Genomic DNA, 27,483 nt, shown 5'->3' on the forward strand with positions numbered 1-27,483 from the left:
AGGAAAAGGGGCTGAGAGCAGAAGTGCTTGGCAAAGAGAAGAGGGCTGAGACCTGGAAGTGCCTGGGCAAAAGAAGCGGGCTGAGAGAACCGGGGAGAACCAGAAGTGTCTGGGCAAAATGGGGGAACTGAGAGAACCGGAAGTGCCTGGGCAATGTGGGGGAACTGAGAGGACCGGAAGTGCCTGGGCAAAGTAGGGGCACTGAGAGAACCGGAAGTGCTTGGGTAAAGAGAAGGGGGAGGTTGAGCGAACCGGAAGTGCCCGAGCTCTGAGGCTAAAGGCTGTTGGTCTGTCTGAGGCACAAATCCCTAAAGGAGAGGAGGCCACGTTCCAGAGCTGGAGGAGAAGGCTGGTGCCCCAGCACAGGGGGCCTCCATGCCGAGCACGAGGGCTTTATTCCAAGAGCAGCTGAGGAGATTCGTGTTGGAAGCACCAAAGTCAGATTTACAGTGAGGAGAAGGGAACCCAGTGGATTTGGCCACTCCGCCTTGGAAGGCCTTCCAGGGCCCAGAGGGAAGTGGGCGTAGACCTGGGCAGCTGTAGGATGGAGACAAGCCAGTGGAGGTGAGTTGCTGAGAACACAATCTACGGGACACGCAGGTGGGTGCAGGGGACAGGGAAGCCCCAAGGAGGATGGCCCCGGACTTCCCTCGGGTGGAGCTGGGGGAAAGTGGTAAGAACTGGGACACACCTTGGAACCATTTGTCTCACAAACAAGTCTGCCCAAGTGTAGCAAAGGGGACCTGCTCTGGCTCCCTGAACTGGTGGTGGAGTCCAGGTGCCTGGTCTGTCCTGAAGGGAAAAGTGGGCTGCGTTGTCCACCCAGCACCGCACTTTTGGTTAACTTTTTTGTAGCCCCAGCTTTTTTCTCCAAGCTTCCAGCAACCTGTGGAACATCCTTCCCCCAAAGCAACCACTTTATCACACTATTGAACATAAGATGTTTTCGTTTTGTTTCTGCCTTGAATCTAGAGCAAGTAAAAAAACATGACAGCACATGCCTGTAATTCCAGTGACTGTGGAGGCTGAGGCAGGAGGATTGCAAGTTTGAGGCCCGCTTCAGCAACTTAGTGAGGCCCTAAGCAACTTAGTGAGACCCTGTCTCAAAATAAAAAACAAAAAGTGCTGGGGATGTGGTAAAGTGCCCCAGGTTCAGTTCCCAAGTGCTGTAAAAAACAAAAACAAAACAAAACAAAATACCCTGACAACAGTATAATACCTATATTGTTATTCTCATCATCCTGTTCACTCAGGTAGCTGTAGGAACAGCTCTTATCTAAAGCAACTGAAAAGGTGCAGAGACCACCAAGGCTCTGCTCCTCCAGGAGCAGGCAGTCACCTGGGCAACGTAGTGAAGTTTTTCACTTGCTGCTGAAAATCTATGTGGAAATAGTGAAAGTCTTTCTGGAATCCATTCCTTCCTGAGGCAAAGGGAAGTCCTGGGAAACGGTTTAACATAGCAATTCTTATGATATTTCTTTTTTCTTTTTTTTTTTTTGGGTGCTGGGGATGGAACCCAGGGCCTTGTGCTTACAAGGCAAGCACTCTACCAACTGAGCTACCTCCCCAGCCCCTTTCTTATGATATTTCTAATTTGAGTTTTCTCTTTGCTTGGTCAGTCTTGCTAAAGTTTTGTCCATTTTGTTGATCATTTCAAAGAACCAACTTTTGGTCTTATTGATTTTCTATTCTCTAGTTCATTAATTTCCACTCTACATTATTTCCTTTTTTCCAGCTTGCTTTGGATTTAGTTTTTCATTTTCTAGTGTCTTCTGGTGGAAGATGAGGTTGTTGTTTTGAGATCTTTTTTTTAATACATGTATTTACCACTGTACGTGTCTCTGTAGTAAGGCACTGCTTTCCCTGCACCCCATGTTTTAGGATGTGTGTCTTTCTTTTTATTCATCTCAAAGTATTTTCCACTTTTCCTTGTGATTTTTTTTCTTTGACTCATTGGCTGTTTGAGTGTGTTAATTTCAATGTATTTATGAATTTCCCCAATTTTTCCCTTCAAAGACCAAACCTGACCCTGCTTAGCTTCTGAGATCAGACTAGACTGGGCACATTCAGTGTAGTATGGCTATAATCTGACTTTCTAAAATTTCTAAGTTCATTCCATTGTTGTTGAGTAATGTGTTTTATATGAATTCAGTTCTTTTCAGTTTATTGAGATTTGTTTTGTGGTCTAGGATATAGTGTATTCTAAAAACTTTCAAGTACACTGAGAAGAGTTTATGATTCTGCTGTGTTGAATGGCATGTTCTATAAATGTGTTAGGTCTACGTGGTTTATAATGTTACTCCAGCCTCCTCTGCCTAGTTGTTCTATCCCTTTATTGAAAGTGGGATAAGGAAATCTGCAACTATTTTTATAATTTAATTGTGTATTTCTACCATTAATTCTATCAGTTTTTGCTTTATGTATTTCAGGGCTCTGTTGGATGCATACATGTTTATAATTGTTTCTTCTAAACAATGACCCTTTCATTATGAAGTGCCCTCTGTAACTCTTGCAACACTTTTTGCTTTTAAAATCTACTTCCTCTGATATTAATATAGCTAAACCAGTTTTCCCATGTTTACTGTTTGCCTGATATTTTTTCCACCCTTTTATGTCAAACCTGTTTATAACTTAGAATCTAAATTGTATCCTGTAGACAGTATATTGTTGGATCCTGTTATTTTGTTTGCTTTAATTTTTGTACTGGGGAGGGAACTTGGGGTCCTTACCCCTGAATTACACACCCAATCCTTTTTATTTTGAGACAGGATCTTGCTAAGTTGCTTGGGATCTCACTAAGTTGCCCAGGCTGGTCTCAAACTTGTGATCCTCCTACCTCAGCTTCCTGAGTGACTGGAATTACAGGGATGCACCACCATGCCCAGTTGTATCTTGCTTTTAAAGTTGAATAATAATCTCAGCTTTCTAATTGGATTGCTTAATCAACTCATTAGTTAGATTTCATTTTGTTAAATTTAATTTTATTATTTTATGGTTGGATTTACAACTGCCATTTTACTTCTTGCTTTCTAATGTCTCCTATTTTTTTTGTTCCTCTCTCTTCTACCTTTACTGTTTTCTTTTGTATTAAGGAAATATCCTCTGTTACAGCATGTTTTTTGTTTTTTTTTTTTTCCCAGTGCTGGGAATTGTACCCAAGGCCTTATTCATGCAAAGCAAGCAGATTACAACTGGGCTTCATTTAGGAATGAAGCTAGTTAACTAAATAGTCCCAGCTAGTTAATTCTGTTATTGACACTATTTTGTTTTTATTTTTGTTTTCATTTGAATTGGAATTAGTGTCTAGGGTTACTTTGTGATATTTGAAGTGCCATTTATGTTATTGCCTACCTATTTGTTTATTTTTTAAATAAAAAGCAAAACAGCATACAACAGCAAAAAGGGAAAGTCTCTTTAGTCCTTTTGATTTTCCCCATTAGTTCTGTAACATAAATACTATTATATGAAGTTAACATTAAGATTAAAACATTATAGCAGTGCCATAGTAGTGATCTGTGGTTTCCCGCCTGTTTCAAAGCTTGATTTTTTTTTTTTTTTCCTCCCCCCTAGAAAGGGAGACAATGATGCTTATATGTTGATAGCCAGTGCAAACCATGGCTGATCTTCTGGCATAAGGCCAGAAAGACAGAACAGTGCGGAGACTCAGTGACAACAGGCTTGTAATAACCATCACTAGACTAGAGTCTGCAAGTCGAAGCAGAGGAGAGAATTTTAATTGCCTCTATCATTTTGGCAAGATGATATTTTGTTTTGTTTTTTTTTTCCTTCTAACCTCTTATGACTGTAAATTATGTTTTGTTGTGCTTTGTTTAATCTACTGTGATTATAAAAGTACTACATGTTCATGGAGACAATTTGGAAACTTCAAAAGAAAATAGAAATTTTATAACCCAAAGATAACTACTCTTTAATATTTTGGAGAACATGCTTTCCTTCTCCTGAAGTGTTTGGGTCTATATGGAGATATAATATTTAAGTGGCATTCATTTGGAGTTGTTTTGTGCCTAAGAATTATATAACAGTGAGAGTTTTGTTTCTGATTACAGTTTGGCTTATATCATGGAAGACTTAATATGTATCCTGTCTTTTGTTGTTACTTTCTTTTTAAAAATTGTTTGTGACTGTAGTTTTTATTTCCACTGTGACCAAAAGTTTGTACAGAAAGTTCTTTTAAATTTCCCAGTGTTGGGGTTTGGATTTAGACTTCTGATGCACCTAATGAGTTTTTTATCAGTAAGGAGGTGACAATGAATTCTATAATTTCTTCATGGAATTTAGTTAGGCTTTTATTATGGACTATTTTTATTAATGTTTCAAGAACACATATAAAGAAAGAATAGCTTGTTATTGTGAACTGACAGCAGTTTTCGTTTGTTCTTGTTTGCTAAGACTTTGATCATCCTCTGACTGTGACCATTTGTAAGTCATTTTGTTATGGTTGTGTCTTTCACAAGCAAAATGTCACTACATTTAAATTTTTTCCAACCCAGTATGAAATATGTACTTTAAATATGAAAAGTACAATTCATTTTTTTCCATTATTATAACTTAGACTATGATCTTACTTCTGCCATTTTACTTTATTTTTTAATTTCTTTACTTTTCCTTCAACTTCTGTGGTTTGCTTTGTGCACTGTGTCTTCTCTAGTTCTGTGACAATTCACATACTATTTTAAATTCTTGCTGTCACCTTTAGGTACTGGGAAAGCATTCTCAGCCTTTGCCTTTTCTGATTATCAAGGTCAAGGTCATTAGTACTTGGAATGATACCTTCCCTTTCCCCCTTTATGCTCTTTGGCCTCCTTACCTTCTATGATAATGTGTGCAACTCTGAATGCTATTAGTACTCCTTTTGCATCATTTATTTTGCTTAAATTTTGATGCTCAGTCAGTATTACATCATATTTACCATGATTATTTGGACATGAGCTCTTTTGCTGGAGCCAATGCATACTGTAGTCTTCCCTACCTTGGTTTTCCATATCTCAAGCTCTTTGTTTTGATACTCAGATATCTAGAGCAGATCTTCAGTCTGTAGTTGTTTTTGAGAACACCTGACTAGTGGCATGCTTTCCAGTTCTTGCATTGCATGCAAAAAATAGTTTGACCATGTGCAAAATTTCATAGTAACTCTCTTTTCTTCTCAGAATTCTTCAGATGACATTTCTTTTGAGTTATGGGTGGCAACACTCACTTCTTCCTCTTTACCTAAATTGCCCTGGAGCTTGCCAGCATGCTTTGTAAGAAGTAGTCTTTGTCCCGTTATTGACTCTGTCATTCTGCAGCCTTGAAGTCCCTTTCTTGTTTTCAGGAGTACCAGCAAATCTAGCCCTCTTCAGGCCCTTTCCTTTTCTGTCCTTCTTCTCTCAAATCATCATGGTTGAGAGATGAAAGCGTGTCCCAGGTAGATATTAATTAGTGATTCAGAAAGGTCAGTTTATTTTAGGTAAGCACATAAATCATGTTTATGCCTGTTTTATACCATCTGAAAAGTTTTTAGTGTATTTAATGTGAAATGAAAATGTGGAAGAAAAGGACAAGCAAGAAAAAGTGAAGTAAGATTTTATATATACCTTTTGAGATTAGGTGACACTAATTTTTTTTTTTTTTTTTTTTTGGTGTACAATCTCCCTGTGAATTTAAGATATTGTTTTTAGTTTAGATTTTTCTTTTTTCCTTTTTTTTTTTTTTTGTTTGTTTGTTCAAATGTTTGCCTGTTCTAGTCTGATTTTTTTTTTCCTGTGACCAAAATAACTGATGCAGAGGAAAAAAAGATTTATTTGGTTTCAGAGGTTGCAGTTTACAGTGGACTGCCTCCTTTGCTGTGGGCCTGAGGTGCAACAGAACATCATGGTGGGACAGTCTGTTGGAGGAAAGCTGCCCAGCTCCTGGCAACCAGGAAGGAGAGGAAGGGAGGACAAGATAAATCCTCTGGCCTTCCCCCCTCCCCCACCTGCTTCCTCTAGTGAGGCCCCACCTCCTAGTAATCCATGCAGTTTATTAATCCAGCAAATGGATTAGTCCACCAATGAGGTAAGAGCCCTCAGGAATCACTCATTTCCTGAAAGCCCCAACTTAGGACATGACTGAGACACAAGATCTTTTGGGGGACAGTCTATATTCAAACCATAGTATTGCCCCAGTCATGAATTTTAGAAGACGTGGCTCTCATAGCCTAGGGGAAGCATTAGTACTTCAGATTTAATTGACAAAATTTATAAATTCTGCATATATATATATATATATATATATATATATATCACTAACTGAAAATAAATTATTTTTCCCATTGAAATAATTTATTTACTATGTGAATGGTAAATTCAGAACCAACACCTACCATTATTTTCTCATACCGACAAAAATTCAGTTCAACAAACATCTGAATATTTATCATGTGCAATATACTGGTGATAAAAAATATTTTTAAGTTTTCATTCAAGAATTGGGAATTGATTAAATCACATCCACATTAAGAGATGTTTTACAAAATCATTGAAAATTTTTGAAGAATATTTAAGGATATGGAAAATGCTGATAATATATTCAGTTAGAAAAAGCACATTACAAAGTGATATATTCAGTGTAATTTCCATTTCATCTAAAAAATTCAAAAATAGAATTCAAAACTAGAAAGAATATGTTCCTAAATGTTAAAATTGTTTATTTCTGGATTAGTTAAAAAAAACTTTACCATATTTTAATTTTTCTGTAATGAAAACAAGTTGATTTTATGATCTGATGATAGTATAAGGGCGATAGTGGTTTTTTAGGGACAGAACCCTGCTCTTTAGGATTAGGGAATGGGCACATTAATCCCCATTTCATGGATCTATTTTAACCTCTTGGAAAAGTGGGCTCAAAGCCAGACCTTAAAGGGAGAATGGAATGTTAAGGGATAACAGGCAAAAAGAAGGGCGGACACACTGAAAGGAGAGTCACACTGGGAAAATGTGCAGAACAGAGCAGGAACCCAGTAAATGGACTGGGAGGCTGGACTGAGATACAGGGCCTGGGCAGGTGGTACATGGGCGCTGGGGGAAGAGTGGGGAATTCAGGGAGGAGTCTGATTTTGCGCGTACACTGGAGGAAGTTACGAAAGGTTTAGATTTGAGGTGAGAGAATCCTAGGAATGGTAGATTTGTGTTTTAGATGGGTGATTCTCGAAGGAGTAATAAGGAAGAAGTTGGATCCTGGAGATGAGAGACAGAAAAACAGGAGGGACGCCACTCCTGGTTTCTTCTTTCTTTGGTTGGTCCTTCTCGGTTGCCTTCTGGGTTTTTCTTTGTGCCTCCACCCCTCCGTAGAGGGGACTCCTGTTCCCATTCTGGTCAGGCCACAGCTTCCTCCACCATCTGCAGGCTGTGTTTTCAGTCCAGAGCTCCAGCCCAGATCTCCTTCCTTCCAGGGTTTCAAACTCAAGTATGTGAATGATGTTCAGGTCACCTTCATCCAGTTGTCCTGTGACTTCTCAGCCTCACAGAAATTTCTATCTTTCTTTCCAAACCTGTTTCTCTTTCTATACCTTGTCCTTGATAGTCTTTATTTTCCCACCCTATCAGTTACACAAACCAGAAACTTGAACGTCCTCACAAAAGACACATGCAAGTACTGTGTGGTTCTCTTTATACAAAGTACCTAAAAGTAGGCAAATGTGGCTGCTTGGAGAGGGGGAACTGGGAAAGAACATTTACAAAGCATAGAATTTTAGTTCTAGTGATGGTTGCTCAATGAATGAAGGCTGAGGCAGTAGGATCACAAGTTCAAAGCCAGCCTCAACAACTTAATGAGGTTCTAAGCAAGATCCTGTCCCAAAATTTGAAAATGAATAAAAAGGACTGGGGATGTGCCTGGGGTTAAGTGCCTTGGAGGCCTTGGAGTTTAATCCCCGTACTCCCTCATGATTATACTAAATTATTTTTTATTATTATCATTTTCATTATAATGAAAACCTGTTCACCTTGGTTGGACCCCAGTTCCCAATTTCTCCCATACTTGTTTGACCATGGAACTCTGGTCAAAATACAAAAAAAAAAAAAAAAAAAAAAAAAAAGATTGGAAAGTGTGATATGTTCACATCCTACCGAAGGGACCCACTTTGGGAGCATTCCTGCATGTGTTGGGGCAAGGAAGAGGAAACCTGCTCTGCCCCTTCTGGAACTCAGTCTTCTAAGGCCCAAGAAGGTGTCCTTGCCTTGAAGGAAAAGGCACTCACCCACTCAGGTCATTAAAGGAGCCAGGTGACATCAGGCTCAGAGAACACTAAGCCCTGGAGGGTGAGGGGAGCTCAAGCACCAGACCCAGAGACACTGAGGACTGGTGGGTGAAGGACGCTCACCCACAGGCCTCAGAGAATCCAGAGCAGTGGTGGACCAGGGGCGCTCACCCGCAGGACCCAGAGGAGACTGAGCACTGCTGGGCAAGGGGTGCTCACCTGCAGGCCCCAGTGCAGAAGGAACAAGAATGAGCCAACATCCCCTCACAAACAGGACTTTGAGGAAACTGAACATGGCGGGAGTGGGGTGCACACCCAGGGACACTGAGAATACTGAGCATTGCTAGGTGAAAGGCACTCACTCGAAGGACCCAGAGGGCCCTGTGGAAGCATTATTGGAAACAGTGGTTGGTCAGTTAGTCTTCTCTGGAACAACCTCATGATGTTGTTTCTATGGGAGAGTGGACTTGGGACTTTAAAACACTATAGCATGGAATGGAACTTCTAGAATATCATTCCCCCAGACTGGAGATTGATTAACTTTGCCAAGTCTAAACATACTATCTGTTCTCTTTTTGCAGAGGATTGTAAATTATTTGGGAAAGATGGGAAGTTCTGCTCTCAGATTCTTGGTTAACTTTCTGTCACTATCCCAGATCTATGAATGTTGAAACTCCAGGCTAAGTGCAGGGAATAAGGTGAGTGAAATGGCAGTGTGGCTTCTGAAGCAGGAGCCAGTCTAACGCCCCAAATCCTGTACAGCCTGAGAAGGTGCCCTTGTGCAATGTACAACCTTGGACCACCCATGTCAATGAAGACTCCTGTTTTTTTTCTCATTCTATCTGTCCTCTTCCCTGAAATTTCAGTAAGGGCTCACTTTCCTTGCTGACTTATTTCTTATGCATAAAAAATTATAAACTCCTTATAAAAACTTTAAACATGGGCTGGGAGTGTAGCTCAGTGGTGGAGTGCTTGCCTAGCATGCATGAGACCTTGGGTTCAATTTACCAGTACTGAAGGATATGGAAAATAACATCCCCCAAGAACCACAAAAACAAAACTATCAAAAACTTCAAACCTTATAGAAACACATTTCCCATAATCTTCTGTTAGGTGATCACCATTAATGATGGACTCTATTTTTTTTTTTAAATTTTTCTTTCTCTACTCATATATGAGTACAAGTGTTGCATTTTAACAAAACTCCTGCTCTACCTACTGTCTCGCAACTTGCCTTTTTTCCCCCCAATTTAACTATACATCTGGGGCATCTTTGCATTTTGGCAACTAGACACCTATTTTATGATTTTTTAAAAAATATTTTTTTCATTGTAAGTGAGCACAGTACCTTTATTTTATTTTATTTTATTTTATTTATTTTTATGTGGTGTTGAGGATCAAACCCAGTGCCTCACACGTGCCAGGCAGGCGCTCTACCACTGAGCCACAACCCCAGCCCCCTATTTCATGATTTAATGGCTATATTGTATTTCATTATTTGGATGTACCATGATTTATCTAAATGTTCCCCTTGATGGACTACTGGACTCTTTCCAACTTTTGGCTATTGCCTATAATGTAGCCATGAATAATCTTAAGCAGATAGATCTTTGCATAATTGCAAAAGGGTTTCTTTAGGATAAATTCCTAGGTAGAGAAGCTAGGGCAAATGGTATGAGCATCTTATTTTCAGTCCTGGGAATTGATCCCAGGGTCTCAGGCTTGCTGGGCAAGTGCTGTACCACTGAGCTATTTATCCAGCCCACAAACATCTTACATTTTCATAGACCTTGCCAAGTCATCTTCCCTAAATGTTTTAACAGTTTTGCAATCCTACCAGTATGTTGGTTCTCTTTGTGTCACTCTGACACTAGCTATCTTTCTTAATCTTAATGACTCTAACTGGTAAAAATTTTGTAGTTTAAATTAAAAGGAAAAACAGTTTTTTATATGTCCTTCTCTTGAATGGCTCCAGGGAGATACTGATTACTTGAGGTTGGACTTTCTAATTTTTATTGGTCATTTGTATATGTATGTAAGTTCCTGACTGGGCCGCTATTGCTGATGCACTTGAATTCCTCATTGCTTTTGCCTGCCAGGAGGGAAAATCCATTTCCTGTCTCCAGAACTCTGTGCAGATCACTGTACCCTGCCTCAAGGCTGGGCAGTGACATCCAGCTCAGGATTTGTGCTAGGAAGGACCCAGGTTTACTCCTAGCTGCTCCACAGACTGTGACCTTTGATTTCTCTAGTCCTCAGTTTCCTTGCTTGAACACTGAGGTGGTAATTTTACCTATCCCATAGTGTTGTCTTCAGAATTAAATGGAATGATTTTTATAGGAAGTACTTGGGTCAGGCCTCTCATGGTACAAATGTTCAGGAAATGCTATTGTTGTTATAGCTATAACAAGTTCTTTTCCATCCTCTGCCTTCTGTGCATTATCAACCCTGAGACGGTACTTTCTGAGCAGTATCAATATTGCTTTCAGAGTAACAGCAGTATTGAGATGGCCAAGGGTACGGGGCAAGTCAAATACCTGGAACTGGAGCTGTGTTCTTTTATCTTCTCTGTTCCCATGATCGTATGGTGCATGAGCATTAATGATGTGACCTGGCTTTGAATATATCACTTTTCAGTGTTATTCTGAGAGTACACTTTGGTTCACTCTATTATTACTGACTTATATGTAATTGTAGGTTGCAAACTGCCTGGCTAAGGGCAGCTCACAGATTTCTCATGTTTACAGAGTATCATGGTACTTTATGTATGTTTCTTATTCTTCTTCTCCTTCCCTTCCTCCTCCTCCTCCTCTTTCTCCTTTTTCTATTTGAGCTGATATTTAGAAACTGAGTCATTAAACATAAAAATCTAGATGTCTGGCTTTTCTGGAGAAACAATAAATAGGCAGTTGTCCTATAGAACTGGTTTGCTGCTACGTGCTCTGAAAGGGGCTCTCCAGGCTTGCTTGCTCCCCACTCTCCTCCCAGTCATGTTCATCTGGACCCCACTTTTAACCCAGAGACATACTTGCCCTGTTGATTGTTTATGCTAGGCTTATACTTCTTGGTATCCATGTCACTACTAAAAGTGGGAAACTAAGACAAAAAATAAAGTAAAAGGACCATATTTATTTGGATAAGTAAAAGATATCTCCATGTATTTAATTGACTAAGAAAGTGTGTATGTTAATTTTAGCCATTGACTTCATTCATTGGCCTGACCTGACAAATCCCTGGAGCCAGCGGAGACACCTTGAATAAATCACTCCCTTCTGCCTCCAGGGCCCTCTCTACTTCCTTTATCCCAAGGGTTCTGGACCTTAGCCTGGGGAGGAACCCATCTTATACACATAGGACACAAATAAAAATTTAAATTGAACAATTTTATAGATGTTGTATCAAATTTCATAGATGTCCTATAGAATGGTGGGATATAATGGGTTAGAATATACTGTTGCCTGGGCCTCACCTCAGAGGTAGGATTCAGTTAGCATGAAGTAATGTTTGGGTGTTAGGTGGGTTTATTTGTTTTTTTTTTTTAAAAAAAAAGCTCTCCTCTGTGCAGCTTGGGTTGAGAAATTCAACCCCCAAAGAGCAAGAGAACTTTTCTGAATGGGTGAAGAAGAGGGATATTTATTGGACTTGTGTCTAGGGGCATCATTATTGGCATGTTGCTTCTTAGAATCTCCAGGTTTTCACACAAAAATTGAGATGAGTCCTGGAATTCTGCTGCCTTGGAGCTGACCTACCCAGGAATGAAACCATCTGGGCTGGTAATTCTTAGGAGAGAAATGTTTCCAGTATTCTCCCTGGTGTGTTCTTTTCTTGGACTCCCCATCCAAAAACCTAGAGGATCAGACTTTGACCGTGGACTTGGAGACAGGGAAGCATGCTTCTTGCCTGGCTCTGAGACCTCAGTCAGCTTTCCCTGGGCAACTGGGCCTGTCAGTTTTGGTAGCAGAAGCCCCTCTTCAGAGCTCTGCATCCACCTTGGGGTTTGCAGCCAAAGCTCCACTAGTGTGAGCACTGCCTTCACTAGGGTGGTCTTTTGACCACTTCCCCCCAACAGCATGGTTCCTTGTGGCCAGTTGAGGTGCTCAGGCCTTGGTATCTGGTCCCACCATCAAATCTCAACATGATGGCACTGACTTTCCTGGATTCTAAACATAGCAGAGTTCAGTGCTCCATCCCGTGTTCTCAGGCACTTTGCACTTCCTTTTAGAGTCTTTATATTATTTTAGTATCATTTGTTTTTTATTTGTCTATTTCTGTTACTAGAATCTGAGCTTCTTGATTCAAAGGACTGTACTCCATCGTTCTCGTATTTGTGGTGCCTGAGACATAATTGGTATTTAATAACAATTTTCTAATGCATTTGATTTTTAAGAATCCTGCCAACTCCTTTACTGTAAGAATAGTTGTTTTCTAGATGCTATAGAAATACCACCCCCACCAAAAAAAAATTAACAAGAAAGTTAGTTCGAAATGTTGCTCACATCCTGAAGGGGCTTGTTATTTAGCAGGGGGGATGAGCTCAATCATTCCACACTTACTTGACGATGGAGCTCTTTAACCTCCTATAGAACTGTCATTCCTTGCACTTACACTCATTCTGGGTAGAGACCATTTATTAGTAGATAGTTGAAGGCTCTTTACCTTTTGGGGGGTCATGGACCTTTTAGAAAATGTGTGGTTGAGGAGGATGGTGCACAGTTCAGGTACCCCTGAAGCCCACCCAAGACACCCCTCCATGGTCAGGGAAAGAACAGAAGGTAGGAAATTTCAGGCATGAGGGGGATCTACATGGGCCAAGACAAAAGAAAGCTGGAAGAGATGGGGCTGTTGGTGCTGATCAGTTTGACTCTGATGGAGAAATCTTTTGAGGAGGGACCAGGGCTGAGTTGGGGGAAGCCATGTGGAATGCTTTAAATGCTTGAGGTAGAATTAGCAGATCCTAGAAATTGATTGACTGTGAAAATCAAGGCAGGTGCCGGGGCCAAGGATGACTTTACTAACAGAGCCTGGAGCCATAGTGGAATTATTTACAGAAACAGCAAAGCCATGGATTGACAACTTCAGCATGTCATGTAAACCCATGTAGCGATCATGTCGAAATGCCCCAACATGCTTTTATTAACTAGTGCTGAGTCTCCTGTCTGGAAACTCATTTTCAGAATTGAATTTGCCATCTAACTGGGCATCCTACCTTGAACAGTTAAAAATCAGATTTGTCTGACTTCTAATTTTAGAAGGAACTGGGCTGACCTTCATTCCGCTGTTGCTAACCGGAGCCCTGTTACCTGGGTGACTAGATTTACAATATGTCAGTATGCAAATACCATCTGCCCAGGAGGAGAAAGCAGGAAAGGCCTTACTCCTCCAGGGGCTGTCAGCAATTCTGGAAATGTCTTCCTCTGGGAATGGGGAAGAGGGCTTGCTGAAGAGAGCCCAAACCAGGGGAGGCGAAGTGATGCTTCATTTCTGGAACCTATTCATGCTTTCCTCGCTGAGGAGTTTGGGCTGCCTTAAGGTCAGCCCTGAAGGTCTATCATTAGGGGTGTACACGCCAAGCTTGGATTTCACATTTCTTCTTGTAGAGGGAGCAAAAGGCGATGTATGTGTATTTATGTGTATATATATCTCTCCAGTGGGTCACAAAACACTTAGATCCAGATAATTGAAATAGCTTAATGAAGACTTTGACCATGCGATTCCTGCCTCCCCAAAGGCCATTAGGAATCTATTTTCCAACTGATAAGTGTGAGCCAGAAACAGAGCCAGCTGTCCTGATAGGGTGGGCTTTGAAGAAGGATAAAATGATGGGGATCCTCTGCCTCTTTCTCCTGCACATCAGGTTGGCTGGATAAACCAAGGGATTTTTCTCCCACGGAGCATCTATATTCAGCTCTTGTCCTGTGTATTGTCTCAGGCTGGGGTTTAGCATCACATTTGGAAACATTCAACCCCCGAAGGCAAGGATGTTCTGCTGTTCTTTTTCATGCAATAACTGTCACATCAGCTGTCAGCTGCAGGAATCTGTCCCACCCACACATTTGGTGAGTCCAAATTAGGTGGACTCATTAATTTTAATTTTAATTTTCAAATCTCAAGGACATCCATGGGTGGGCAAGCTTCCTTTAATGTCTCTGTTGGAATTTATGTGGGAGGATGACTTTCCAGGAGCAGGAACGAGGACCTCGACTCTTACTTCTAGTGACCGACTTCCCCTGTGGCCTCTTCCCTCTTTTCCCACCTCATTAAAAAAAAAAAAAAAAAATACCCTCTTCCTGGCATCATCTTAAAACTGTCAGCAGCATGCCAGAGCGAAGAAGGTCCCTTTACTTCTCAGGAAAATCTCACCCAGCATTATAAAAAACCTTTTCTCTGGATGTCAAGCACGTGGCCAGGGAAATTGATGCCTGACCAGATCCTAGAGCCAGGCTGCTTGGGTTCACATCCCGGCACTACTACTTACTAGCTGGTGACCCTTGGGCAAGTTACCTAACCTCTCTATGCATCAGTTTCCTCATTTGCCAGCTAAGCATAAAAACACTACCTACCTTATATAATTGTGAAGATTAAATAAGAACAGTGTAAAAATTTTAAGGGTGGAAAGGACGGTGGAATGAGATGGTCATTATTACATGTATGATTGCATGAATGGTGTGATTGCATCAGTACAGCCAGAGAAATGAGAAGGTGTGCTCCATTTGTGTAGAATGAGTTGAAATGCATTCTGCTGTTCTGTATAACTAGCAAGAATAAAAAATAAAAAAAATTATAGAACGAGGCTAAGCCTAGAGAAGTCAGCTCTGTGTGGCAGCTTGTATGATGACTTCTGTCAGGCATCTGCAGGGATCCAGGTGAAGCAGTAAACTTTTGCTGTTAGTGAGTAAATTTCCAGGATGCGCTTGCAGGCTGTGATCTCCCAGTTCCTTCTTGTTGAATGACTTCCTATCTGTACAGAGATCGAGTCCCACCATCTATGTGATACCCCTTCCCCACAGCAGTAGCTGGTGCTACTCTGTCTCTATCTCCTTGCAGTCTGCTGCCTGGTTAGCACACTTTGTTATGCTGTCTCTGCACATTGCCTGCTTGTCCATAGCATGAAGTTTATGTCTTTGAGGTTCCTCTAGAGTAGTGTAAAGATGCCCTGAGGCCAGAGAATGGCCTGGGCTATTTGTTCAATGGATGATTGCCCAAGCCTAAGATAATGATGTGAGTGACCAAGGCCAGACTTGTCCCATAGCTTACTGTTGGCCTTTGAAGCCACTTGTTTGGCTTTTATACTTATATAGGTAACTTAAAACCTGAAGTAGGTATGAGACATTGCAGGTGGGTAAAGTGGTACAGCTACTCTGTTTAAAAAAAAAAAAAAAAAAAAAAGTTTAAGTTTTTCAAGAGGTTAAACATTGTTACCTTACGATCCAGCCATTCCTTTCCAGAGAAATGAAAGCATATGTCCCCACAAAGACCAATACACAAATGCTCACCCATAATAACCAAAAGGTGTTAACAACCCATATGTCTATCAACTGTGAATGGATAAACAAAATATGGCATATCCATATTTTGGGAATATTATTTGGTGATAAAAAGGAAGCATTGATTTTTGGACAACATGGGCGAACCTTGAAAACATTTTAAATAAGGGCTGGGATGTAGCTCAGTGGTAGAGTGCTTACGTAGCATGTATAAGACCATTAGTTCAATCCTCAGCACTACAAAAAAAATGAACAAACCAATAAATAAATAATAAAAGAAAAGAAACCAGTCACAAAAGGCCATCTATTGTATGTTTCACTTATAAGCACATTCATAGAGACAGGAAATAGCTTAGTGGTTGCCAGAGACTGGGAGGAAGGAGAAAGGGGAGTCACCCTTCGTGAGTATAGGGCTTCATTTGGTCTGATGAAAATGTTCTGGAATTAGGTAGTGAAAATGGTTGCATAGCTTTGTGTGTGTATTAAAAACCAATGAGAGGGAGAAAGTCTGAGCAACATCCATATAGTCTACTGCAAGTTTAAGGTCTTTTTCAAGAGTAGCTGTTATCCAAAATAGAATAGAGTGACTTAATTCATATGAAAAATGCAAATTATCAAGATTATTTTTGTGGGCTGGGGATGTAGCTTGGTGGTAGAGTGCTTCCATAGTTTGTGCCAGGTCCTGGGTTCTGTCCCCAGCACTGCAGGGGATAAAAAAAGAAGTATGGTTTTTTATCCCAAATCTTGGAGTATAAGTTACATACACATGATTCATAAGTGAGTTCTGTAGGACTCTGCTGCTTTCTATATTGAAGTTCTTTAATTTACTGTGCTACTGGCTGGGCCACCAAAATAACACTGAAAGCAGCTTCTGTAACAGAAATAGAAGTGCCCTTTCAGGTCAGGCCCACCTCTACCACCCCCAGGCTTCATGGTAATAATTCACAACTGCTCTTTGTGGTGCCCTTACAAAGAGAGTCTGAACTGTTTGCAAATGTGTTTGGGCCTTTTCGACCTTAAAGGGATTTGATGCATTGAGTTTGCACCCAGAGCATTTCCAGGGAACACCCTCCAACCCCTTGAAAAATAACCATCTCAGTTCATTGGTGTTTCATCAGGAGTCTACTGATTGGCCCTGCTGGTTTAAATAAGTACTAGGGTTGAAATCTCTCCCAGGTCTGTCTTGGTACTTATTTGGAAGATTTGATGCCCAAGCTTTGCCTCAAATGGGCTTTATAAGAATAGGAGACCCCAGAGAAAACCTACAGTTGACCTTAAAATGTCCTGTGATCACTACTGATCCATTAGGATGGCCGTTATCCAAAAAATGAGAAATGGGTGTTGGTGAGGCTATAGAGAACTCAGTGCCCTTGTGGGAAACAGATTAGTGGTTCCTCAAAAAGCTAAATATAGTGCCCATAGTGCACACCTATAATCCTAACCACTCAGGAGGCTGAGGCAGGAGGATTGCAAGTTCAAGGTTCCCTCAGCAACTTAAGCAGGACCCTGTGTTAAGTAAACATTTTAAAGGACTGGGGATGTAACTATGTGGTAAGAGTATTTGCCTGGTAAGTGAGAGACCCTGGGTTCAATCCCCAGTATCATGAAAAAAAATTAAACGTGGGATTACCAAATGGTCCAACCATTCCACTTCTAGGTCTATGTTCAAAACAATTGGAAGCAGAAACTCAGATTCTTGTATGCTGATTCCCCTAGCATCATTATTCACATAAGCCAAAAGGCAGAATCATATAAATGGATAACCACATGTGGTCTATCCATACAATGGAATATCATTCAGCCTCAGAAAAGAGTGAAATTCTGACATATGATGTAACATAGATAAACATTGTGAAACTTGAAATTTGAAAACATGCTACGCAGTGAAATACACCAGATGCCAGAGAACACATATTGTATGATTCTACTTTATGAGGTCTCTAAAATAGACAAACCGATAGAGGAAACAGGCTACTAGAGAGTGGGAGAAATAGGGAGTTGTTTAATGGTTTAACAGGGTTTCTGTTCGAGTTGATCTAAGTGTTCTAGGAATCGACAGTGAGATTCTTTTATAACCTTGTGAGTGCACCCAATGCCACTAAATCGAATACTCAAAAATGGTTAAAATGGCTAAATGTGGTGGCACATGGCTGTAATCCCAGCGACTCAGGAGCAAGCAACTTAGAACAAGCACGTGAGGCCCTAAGCAACTTAGTGAGAGCCTGTCTCAAAATGAAAAATAAAAAGGGCTGGGGATATGACTTAGTGGTTAAACACCCCTGGGCTCAATCCCTAGTACATTAAAAAAAAAAAAAAAAAAGGTTAAAATGACTGGGGATGTAGTTCAGAGGTAGAGTACATGCTTAGCATGTGGTACAAGCCCCTGGTTTCAATCTCCAGCACCTCCCCCCCCCAAAAAAAAAAAAAAAACCAAAGGTAAATTTCATGTTATACATATTTGCATTGCAAAGAAAGAAGAAAAGAGTTCTATTAAAAAAACAAACAGTAGTTCCTGTTGGTCAGTTCATCTGCTTTTTTTCTCCCTCCCAACTCTTCGAAACCACGATAAATATATTTCACCATGGTGTTGCCTAGGGGACCTGTTCACACCCTCCCTCAGGAGCACATGCAGAGACAGAGTGACTGCCCCCTGTTGATGCAGTGAAGGACAGGCCACCACTCAAACTTAACCGTTGATAGAATCTCTCCAGGTCATTAGAATGAGTCCAAAGTCCAATAGAAGCTCAGAAGACAGATTTTTAAATGTAGCAATTCCTGGAAATATATCCAATTTACTCTATTTTGCCTGTCTTTGTTAGCTGTCTCTGGAGAGCAGGACTTGTCAATCGTTTGCTCTTCATTCTGCTTTTCTGTTTGTTTTCTAACAAGGAAGAGACTCTTAGGCTGCCTTTCCTTAAAAGAACAGTGCTTCCCTACAGCCAGCCACACACTCTCTGGCTATAAGCAGAGACCTGTGGAACCCCCTGCACATCCCCCAAAGTGGGGTGAGGAAATCTGCTGGAACCTTCCAAGCTTACATCCATAGATATGACTTGGTTCTGCCTCTCTCCCAGCATTGTTAGATAGTTATCCCCAAATGTCTTGCTGTACCAGCTAGCACTAAAGCAAGCAAAGCAGTTTGTTGACCTTCCGTTTGAAATTCTCCTGAGATCTTGTTTTGCTAGGCTTGAAGTGACTTGAATGACTCTGAAAACATTGAGGATGGCCACTGCTCACTTGTACTCAAAGCAGCAAGTGCTCTGCTTTGCATTCTGCTCTCAGGAGGGTCTCAAAGACACTGCAGCTGACTACTATCATTCCTCAGTGGATTTCTCCTTTGAACCTGTACTTTCGCTCCCCATGATACTTTGGGTCATTTTCATAATTGATTTCATGAAGGGTTGACATGAAGTCAACAGCACCCAAACAGGGAGTTCTCTCATTCTGGAAAGACCCTGCTACTCTGATAGATGAACCTCTGTCCTGGGAACACCTTGTCATGAGGCCAAGGTACTGACAAAGAAGTCGGAAGTAGATGGTGCAGGTTCTGCGTCCCAGCAAAGTTTTTTGTCTTCATTCTCCCGCTTTTGGGTCTGGTATTGGCTATGGACTTATGTTCCACAGTAAATGCCAGAGTCTGGATTGCTTGCAGAGGTCAGACCGGTCACCAGACCTCTCCATTTACTTGAATTGCATTCAGTTTCACTTTTCCTGGCAAAATTGTTAGAGAGCTCTGATTCCTGCAGCTGGCGGCCTTCTGTCTTCCAGGCGAAACCCTCTTCTTGGCCAGACACCAGGTCTGTTGTTCACAGCTCTTCTTCCAGTGTCTGTGGGGCCTGGCGTATAAGACATGCTTGTTGAAACAATGATCCAGAATGCACAAGCCTTAAGACAGTCTCAGGACCAATGTATGGAGAAATCCCATGTCCTGCCCCTAGAGCCAACTCCCCTAGTGACTTTGAGTTGAGTTCTACAAGTTCCTGTCTTTGTTCTCCTAATGATTCTTCAGGCTGCCCACTAATGGCCAATTCGTTCAGCTTCTCATTTATAAATACAAAGCATGACACACACCTACTGCCTATTTTATGTTATAAAATCCCTGTAAGTGCTGCATGATACCATTTTGGTTTTTTCAGTTTGAGTCAAATGAATTCTTGAGGCAAGACCACCACCCCCTAATGCAGTCAGCTTTGGAAGATGTGAATAAATGTGTGCTTTTATTTGTAACATGCTATAAAGCGCAAGGTAACTCTCCTCTGCTTTTGAGTAGATGCTTCTCCTAGGGGACTGAGCATATAATCTGCAGTCTTGCAGCCATCAAGGGGTAATGGTGTGTTTGTACCTGTATGAGGCATATTGGAGCCCTTCCCTTAAAGTGAGTTGCTTGATTTCTATTCAGTTCAGTGAAACCTTGGACAGGTCAAGCATCACTGTACAGTGTTGTTTTTATTAGTTTGTCACAAAGGGGGAATTTTTTAAAAAAATTCAATATCAATAACCCAACTCCTATTTAGATTCTTTTATCAGCTTTTTCATTCCTACACCCTGGCATAATGACCCAGGTATTACGTAAACAAGACACCTCAGAGGGCTGCTTATAAAAATCCAGGAGAAAAGAAATATGTGATGATGTGCTGATATCCTGAAATATGAGCTGCAGGTTTGTATTTCTTTGTGGGATCGGATATTGGTTTTTGTGGTTTATTGACCTGGCAGAGTGACATCTGACGAAATACCCAAGAACTTTACACCTCCCCCCCACTTCCCTGTCTGCACGGAGAAATCTGCACGTTTAATCACAGAGCTTGGAAGCTGAGGGGTTAGCTAATCATGTCCTTACCTTGGGCAGAGCCCAAATCAGTTCCTGGAGGTAAAAAAGCACACCCTTTCCCCAAAGGAATTGGAGTTGCCCTTGCTGTAGCAGTCTCAGAGTGAATCCAAGACTGAGAAGCAACCTAAGGGGAGGTCAAGGTCAATGAGGAAAATGTCCTTGTAGACAGGCATTAAAGTCAGAAGAATCAGAATGTGTTTCCCCCTTCTGCTAGGATCGTTGGCTGCCACACATCAGTCAGCACAGACCAAAACTCTGTACCCATTAAATATGGACTGCCTAGTCCACTGCTTTTCCGGTCCTGACTATACACCATTCAACTTTCTATCTCTATGAATTTGACAACTCCAGGCGTCTCATATCTGTGAAGTTCTAACACCCTTGAGAATGTTTCTGAAAGTGTTTGATGTCACTACCATCAAATAAAACTTCTGCAGAAAGAAAAGATGGTCTTGGGCAGATGGTCATAGTTTTCCTTTGATTTCTTTTTCGGATGGAGTTTCACTGTGTTGCCCTTGCTGGTCCCAAACTCCTGGGCTCAGGCAAATCTCCCAGCTCAGCCTCCCAAGTAATTAGTTCTACAAACATGCACCACAGTGCTCAGTTCAGGTTTTCTTTGGTTCCTGCATTATAAGTCATGGCGGATGGCGGTTGCCTCCCTTTCTTTCACTTCTTGGAACTACAGCATAAGAGAGATGTGTATGGAACAGATCTTCAAGTCCAGATACGGTGCCAAATAGGAAGAATGATAGCGATGGCAGTTTATAGACAGTTTGATAATTTAGGAAGCAGTTGCATTTGTGAATTTTCTCACTTTATTCTCACCATGTCCTGTGGGTATTTTATTAGTCCCATTTTTAATGTTAACACAATGTGGTTTGGATAAGTAAATTTTCTAAGGTTACAAAGCCAAGCCAAGGGCAGGGGCAGGACACTGGCTCCATGTTTTCATTTCTAAAACCCCAGTGCTCTCTGCTGTAGCACACTGTGAACAATTATCACCTCTCTGGAGGCCCAAGTAAATAGCAGGGAAGGGAGGGCTTCTCTAGGCACATCCCTAATCACCGCCTCGCTGGCTTGAAAAAGCTGGAAACTTGTGGCCTGGCTCTAACTCCTGACTAGCCAGCTTCCGGAGTGGAGTCTTGATGAGGCATATTAAATCCTAGCTGGTCTAGATTAAGGTCTAGGCCAGCACCATCCAATAGAAATTTTTAAAAAATATTTTAAAAATATCTTTATTCTGTTTATTTTTATGTGGTGCTGAGGACCAAATCCAGTGTCTCACATGTGCAAGGTAAGCACTCCACCACTAAGCTACAACTTCAGCCCCCAGTAGGAATTTGAGTTGCAAATAAACAGCTATGTATGGAGTTTTAAACTTTTTAATAGTCACACTTTTAAAAACATTTCAAAAAAAACACAGGTAAAGTTAATGTCAAGGACATGCTGTAACTGGGCGTGGTGGTGCACACCTGTAATCGACTTGGGAGGCTGAGGCCAGTCTGGGCAACTTAGCAAGACCTTCAGCAACTTAATGAGACCCTATATCTCAAAATAATAAATAGAAAGTACTGGGAATGTAACTTGGTGGTAAAGTGCTCCTGGTTTCAACCCCCAGAACACCCCCCCCCAAAAAGAATATATTCTAGTTAGCCTGGTATATCCAAAATGCTACCATTTTAATATGTAATCACTGTAAAATTATTAATAAGCTAATTTTGTCTCTTCTACTCTTCCTTTGGTATTTAATCTTCAAAATCTAGAGTGCTTTTCACATTTATAGCAGTCTCATGTCACATGCTAAATTTTCAATGGAGATACCGTCTTTAGATTTCAAAAAATTTCCTGTTGAAAGAGTACAGTCACATACCCAAGATGTTTCAGACATAAAGATTTTTAAATAAATGAGTCAAGCATCTGTCTTTAAATTAAAATTGAAGAAAAGTTAACATGAAGTCCCTCCATTACACAGGTCACATTTCAGATGCTCACTAGTGACATATAGCAAGTAGCTACTATACTTCAGTTAGCTACCAGGTGAACAGCTGAGTCTGGTCCAGACTGGACCTAGTACCCATGGAATAGAACAGGGTTTAGCAAACTTTTTCTGTAAAGGGCCAGATAGTAAATTGTTACAGCTTTGTGAGCCATACATACATCCTCTGTGAAAACTTCTCTACTCTGCTGCTGAGTGTGAAAGCAGCCACAGACTGAATGAGCATGACTGTGTTCCAATAAAACTTTATTTAAAAGCAGGCACCAGTGCACGTAGTTTGCCAGCCACTAAAGCAGAACATTTGTCCTGGTACTTTAGCTGTGCTGTGGGATTACAGAAAACTGCTCTAGCCTCTAGCTTTTCGAGATGAGGTTATTAAAACATGGGCCCTTTGCATCTTCTTCCCTGTGTGTAATTACAGTTTTGACACCACCTGGCGTGAAGTTGGCACTGAATCTGAACCCTGTGTATTCTACCTTTCAAATGTTCTCTTCGTTGCATTCCTTGCACACCATGAAGCAATTGCTTCACTGTGCTTTGAGGTTCATGTATTGAGATGGAGAGAACTAGAAGAAAGTTTTCAACAAATGCAACAGGGATTATATGGGTAATATGAGAACCTTGCCAGAATGCCAAATTATATCACCCTCTGCTTTTTCCTTTAGACACATAGCCAGACAGAGTGGCAAGAATCAGACACATTTCACAGATGGAAAAATAACATAATTTCATGTTAAGTCAGAGGCACAGGTGTTTCTTTGCCGTTAGGTTATGTGACATTCATTCATATTGATTATAAAGGTCTAAGTGAATATAAATTCTGATTTCTGACTTGGGGCCTCATTGTCCCAAATTATATCCTCAGGGAGTAAGTCCTCCTCGAAAAGGTCATGTTTACTAGAAAGCAGTGGCTCACACTTGTCACATCCTAATGTTTGGAAATGAATGTGGGATTAATGGAGGAAGCGAAAGGAGACAGGATGGGAGGACACAAGGGTTGGTTGGGAGGAAGATAACACCCATTGGTTTTCTAGGGTGGGGGAGAAGAGAGATGGGCCATGCCAGAACTTCAAAGGCCAGCAGTTGGAAAAGCATTAACTTCATTTGTAGCTTGGAATTCTGTTGAACCTAGGACTTTGGGTCCTGTACTTCTTCAGGCAAGGATGAGATTGAAGGTATTTTTGGTGCTCAGTTCATAATCCCTTACCATATTCAGAATTGGGGCTTGGAGTCACCTTTTTAAATCAAAGTTTATGGCTGAATTGTGAAGTGACTCGATGGTGCTCAGCACTATAGTTTGCAAAAGCACAAACTGATGAACAAAACTGATGAACCAGCTCTCCTTCTCCAGATACATTCTGTAACTCTACCTGGTGCAAATTCTGCAGCACTTTGAAGCACACAGCTCTGTGCACAAGTGGGAAAGATCTGAATCCCCATGATGTTTTTTGACTATGGAGATAATTATTTGGGGTAGCTATTCTGAGGATAGCTCACATGGAAGCTCAGCCTGCAGCACAGAGCTGTCTCTAATCATGATTGCCTGTAATGATTATTACCCAAGCTCTGGAATTATAACAATAGATTTTACAAAGTTAGAACCTAATTGCTCCTGCATTCCATATGTGATCACAGATTAAGCAACTTTGATCTTTCAGTAAGACTTCTGTTACTCAACTTACAAAATAGCAAAGTTCAGAGGTGTGACTTTCTGCCACCTCCCCCACCCCATCCTTTTAGATCATAGTGATTTAAACCAGATTTGTTAAATCAGTTCACCTGTTAAAGATATAAGGACTAAAATATAGTGGAGTAGAAAGAATACCAATCTGTGGTATCTGTGTGCTCAGATCCCAACTCTGTTGTCTAGAAACTACAGAAAGTCTTTGACTTCTCTGAGACTCAGTTTCCTCAGTTGTCAAGATCTACCTGGCTTAATCATTGTATTTGAAATGAATACAAAACAATCAGTACTTCTTGCTAATGGGCAGTCAGTAAAGTTATGCAATGCCATCATCACTATCATCATCATCATCATCATCATCAATTCTGTTACCAAGTCTGAGGTCTTCAGAACCCTCTGGTCTTTGGATTTTGTAGCCTTCATTCAGCATACTAGTTTGTTTGCAGTAGTGATCAGAGAGGTGGTATTTTTGCTCAGTTAGGGGTGGAACTTTGCAAGACATTAGTATGAAAGAGGCAAAAAAAAAAAAAGACCTCCTGACCAAATCCCAGCAACTCAGAGGTTGAGGCTGGAGAATGGCAACTTTGAGGCGAGCCTCAGCAACTTAGCAAGGTCCTAAGCAACTTCATGACACCCTGTCTCAAAATAAAAAAATAAATAAAAAGAGCTGAGGTTGTGGCTCAGTGGTAAAGCTCCTCTGGGTTTGTTTCTCAGTACCAGTGGTTTGAGGACAGGGAGAAAAGGAAAGAAAAAAAATAGGCTATCCTTAAGATGGGACACTCCAGCCTGGCACCCCTTAGTCCTGAGCAAGTGCTAATGAATGCCCTCACCACACTCCGCCTCGAGAGTCAGCTCTGAATTCCCCTCTTGCTCAAACACACACCCAATGCTGAATGTAGTTCTGGAATGCCCTGGAATTTGGCATTTTTAGGAGGATCCTCAGTGATGTGGAAAACAAGTGGTTTCAGGGCCAAATTGTTTGCTGCTTGTATCTGCAAATCAATTTGTGCTTTAAAATCAAAACAACATCATAAACTGCTTCTGGATGGCCCAGCTCCAGTGACCACAAACAACAGAGCCAGCCTGATTTTCTTGGGAGGGACGGAGAGAACAGCCTTGCTCATCTGGGTGTCTGGACTTGAGTGTCCTGCCATCCCCAGCAACTGTGGGGTCACCCCCAGACTGATGTTGTCACAGTGAGCTAAGGCTGGCGGCTGCCCTGCGTTGGAGAAGCTGGAATGATCAGTGAGGCTGGGCCCTCCACTGACCACCCGTGAATCAGCCTGCGCTGCCTTCCTGTTCTGTTTTTGTCCCCACAGAGCAGGAAGCACTTGAACTGAGCCCAGCCAGGGCTGACTCGCTTCTGGCTAATGGCTTTTTTGTGTCATGCATTGACCTTGGTCCTATACATTTTTTTATATCTGAGGGGGTTGGAGCTTTTGAAGATAGTCTTGTGTTGGCCCAGCTCTTCTGCAGACCCCACCCCACTGAAGACAGGACTTTGGGTTTTTAGGTGTCTATTTCTGAATCAGGTCTACACTTTGTAAAAAGTCAAGATGAAAGTCACATAATGTAACAGCAGCATCCAGAACTTTCATAATGTTATACAACCTCCATCACCATCTAGAACACTTATCACCCCAAAAAGAACCCTTGTACCCATTGTACTAGTTTTCTAAGTCTGCATGACAAGCACCACATGCTCAGTGACTAACAACCAAAGACATGTATTATCTCACAATCCTGGAGGACAGAAGTCCAAAGTCAAGGTGTTAGTCGGGCTGCTTTCTGGAGGTTGTGAGGGAGAGTACGTTCCTTGTACATGGCCTTCATTTCTTCACATCACCTTCCTCTGGCCTCTGTCTCTGTCCAAATTCCTCTTTTTATAAGGATACCAGTCACATTGGATTAGGGTCTGTCCTTATAACATTTTAACTGAATTACCTTTGTATAGACCCTATCTCCAAATAAGGTCATATTCTGAGGTTAAGACTTTTTTTTTTTTTTTTTTTTTTTTTTGAGGTTAAGACTTTTAACCATGTGAACTTTGGGTGACATGCTTCAATTCACAATGCCCACTAAGCAATTTCAATATCAGTACATCATTCTTTTTTATGGCTGAATAATTTTCCATCGAACAAACATAACATTTTTTTCAACATCAAGTCCAAAGCACCTGCCAGTGAAAGCTACACCCCTGAGCAGCTGAACGCCTTGCACCCTGTACCAGGATCCTGTCCCTGTCAGCGTAAGGTGGAGCATTGATCTCAAGGTATAGCTTCCTAATCTCCAATCTGTGAACTTGTTCTTATTGCCCCACTTGTTCTTATTGCCCCACTTTGAAATAGCATTATAGTCTTTTCTTATTATTATTTTTATTTTGGGATCTTTATTTTTATTTATTTATATGTGGTGCTGGGAATTGAACTCAGTGCCTCACCCACCTAGGCAGGGAATTGAACTCAGTGCCTCACCCACCTAGGCAGGCACTCTACCACTGAGCCACCACCCCAGCCCTGAGCATGATAGTCTTTGGAAGTAAAAGTAAAAGCAGAACTGGGCCTCTGGGAAACCAGGCCAAGCTTCTGATCCTGATCCTAATTCATCTTTGCGTATGCCAGGTGAGTGCCCTCCAAGAGGAGCCACCGCTTCAGCTTCCTAATTCATCTTTAAAATGGATTTGCTCTTCCAGTTTCTTCTTCCTCTTCCTGCTCTTATCCTCAGCGCTCTCTTCTCCCTGCAACTGCTCAAATGCACTCACACTGAAAGCTTTTTTAAATACAGGCCTTTCTGAAGAGGGGTGTGGCCCAGATGAGAAGCATAATCCTTAGAAAAGACCCAGCCAGCGCCAGCCCACTGCTGTTGTCATGGTTACTGGGCCTGGTCCCTCAGCTTGGAGCTTCTTCGCACTCCCCTCCCTGCACCTGCCTCAGCATGAGAGGGACCTTCCACCCGTGTGCACTGCTGTCTTGTTCATTTCTCTCTCTTACGCACATAGACCAGGGACCTGCATCCCAGCTGGCCAGAGCCTTTTCAAGAACAAACTAGGATTGTCATTAACTTGCTGCAGACTCAGGTCACTCTCCCCAGTCCCAGAGTCCTGGTGGCAATGACTTCTCTCTGTGTTGGCTCACATGTGATCTGCAGGAGGGACTGAGCAGGGTCACATCATTCTGCCTTAGACCCTAAGCAGACTAGTTTCTCATGCGAACATTGTTTTCCTGCTTCCAGTCTCTTCTCCCCATCAAATTA

At 41.5% G+C, this 27,483-nt stretch overlaps 1 protein-coding gene across 3 annotated transcripts in view; it reads left to right on the forward strand.

Moving 5' to 3' along the window:
• The window catches only part of Pitpnc1 (phosphatidylinositol transfer protein cytoplasmic 1), a 246,357-nt gene that overhangs the window by 91,746 nt on the left and 127,128 nt on the right, over nt 1-27,483 (forward strand). The window contains exon 1 of one of the 3 annotated variants that reach the window (XM_047544877.1): nt 332-564. The exons of the other annotated variants lie outside the window; for them this stretch is intronic. The gene's annotated coding sequence lies outside the window, so the exon portion shown is untranslated. Of the gene's footprint in view, nt 1-331; nt 565-27,483 lie in introns of those variants that run through there. 3 annotated transcript variants of the gene reach the window in all.

The sequence above is a fragment of the Sciurus carolinensis genome, chromosome 3 (genome assembly GCF_902686445.1).
Source record: "Sciurus carolinensis chromosome 3, mSciCar1.2, whole genome shotgun sequence".
Taxonomy (NCBI): Eukaryota; Metazoa; Chordata; class Mammalia; order Rodentia; family Sciuridae; genus Sciurus; species Sciurus carolinensis.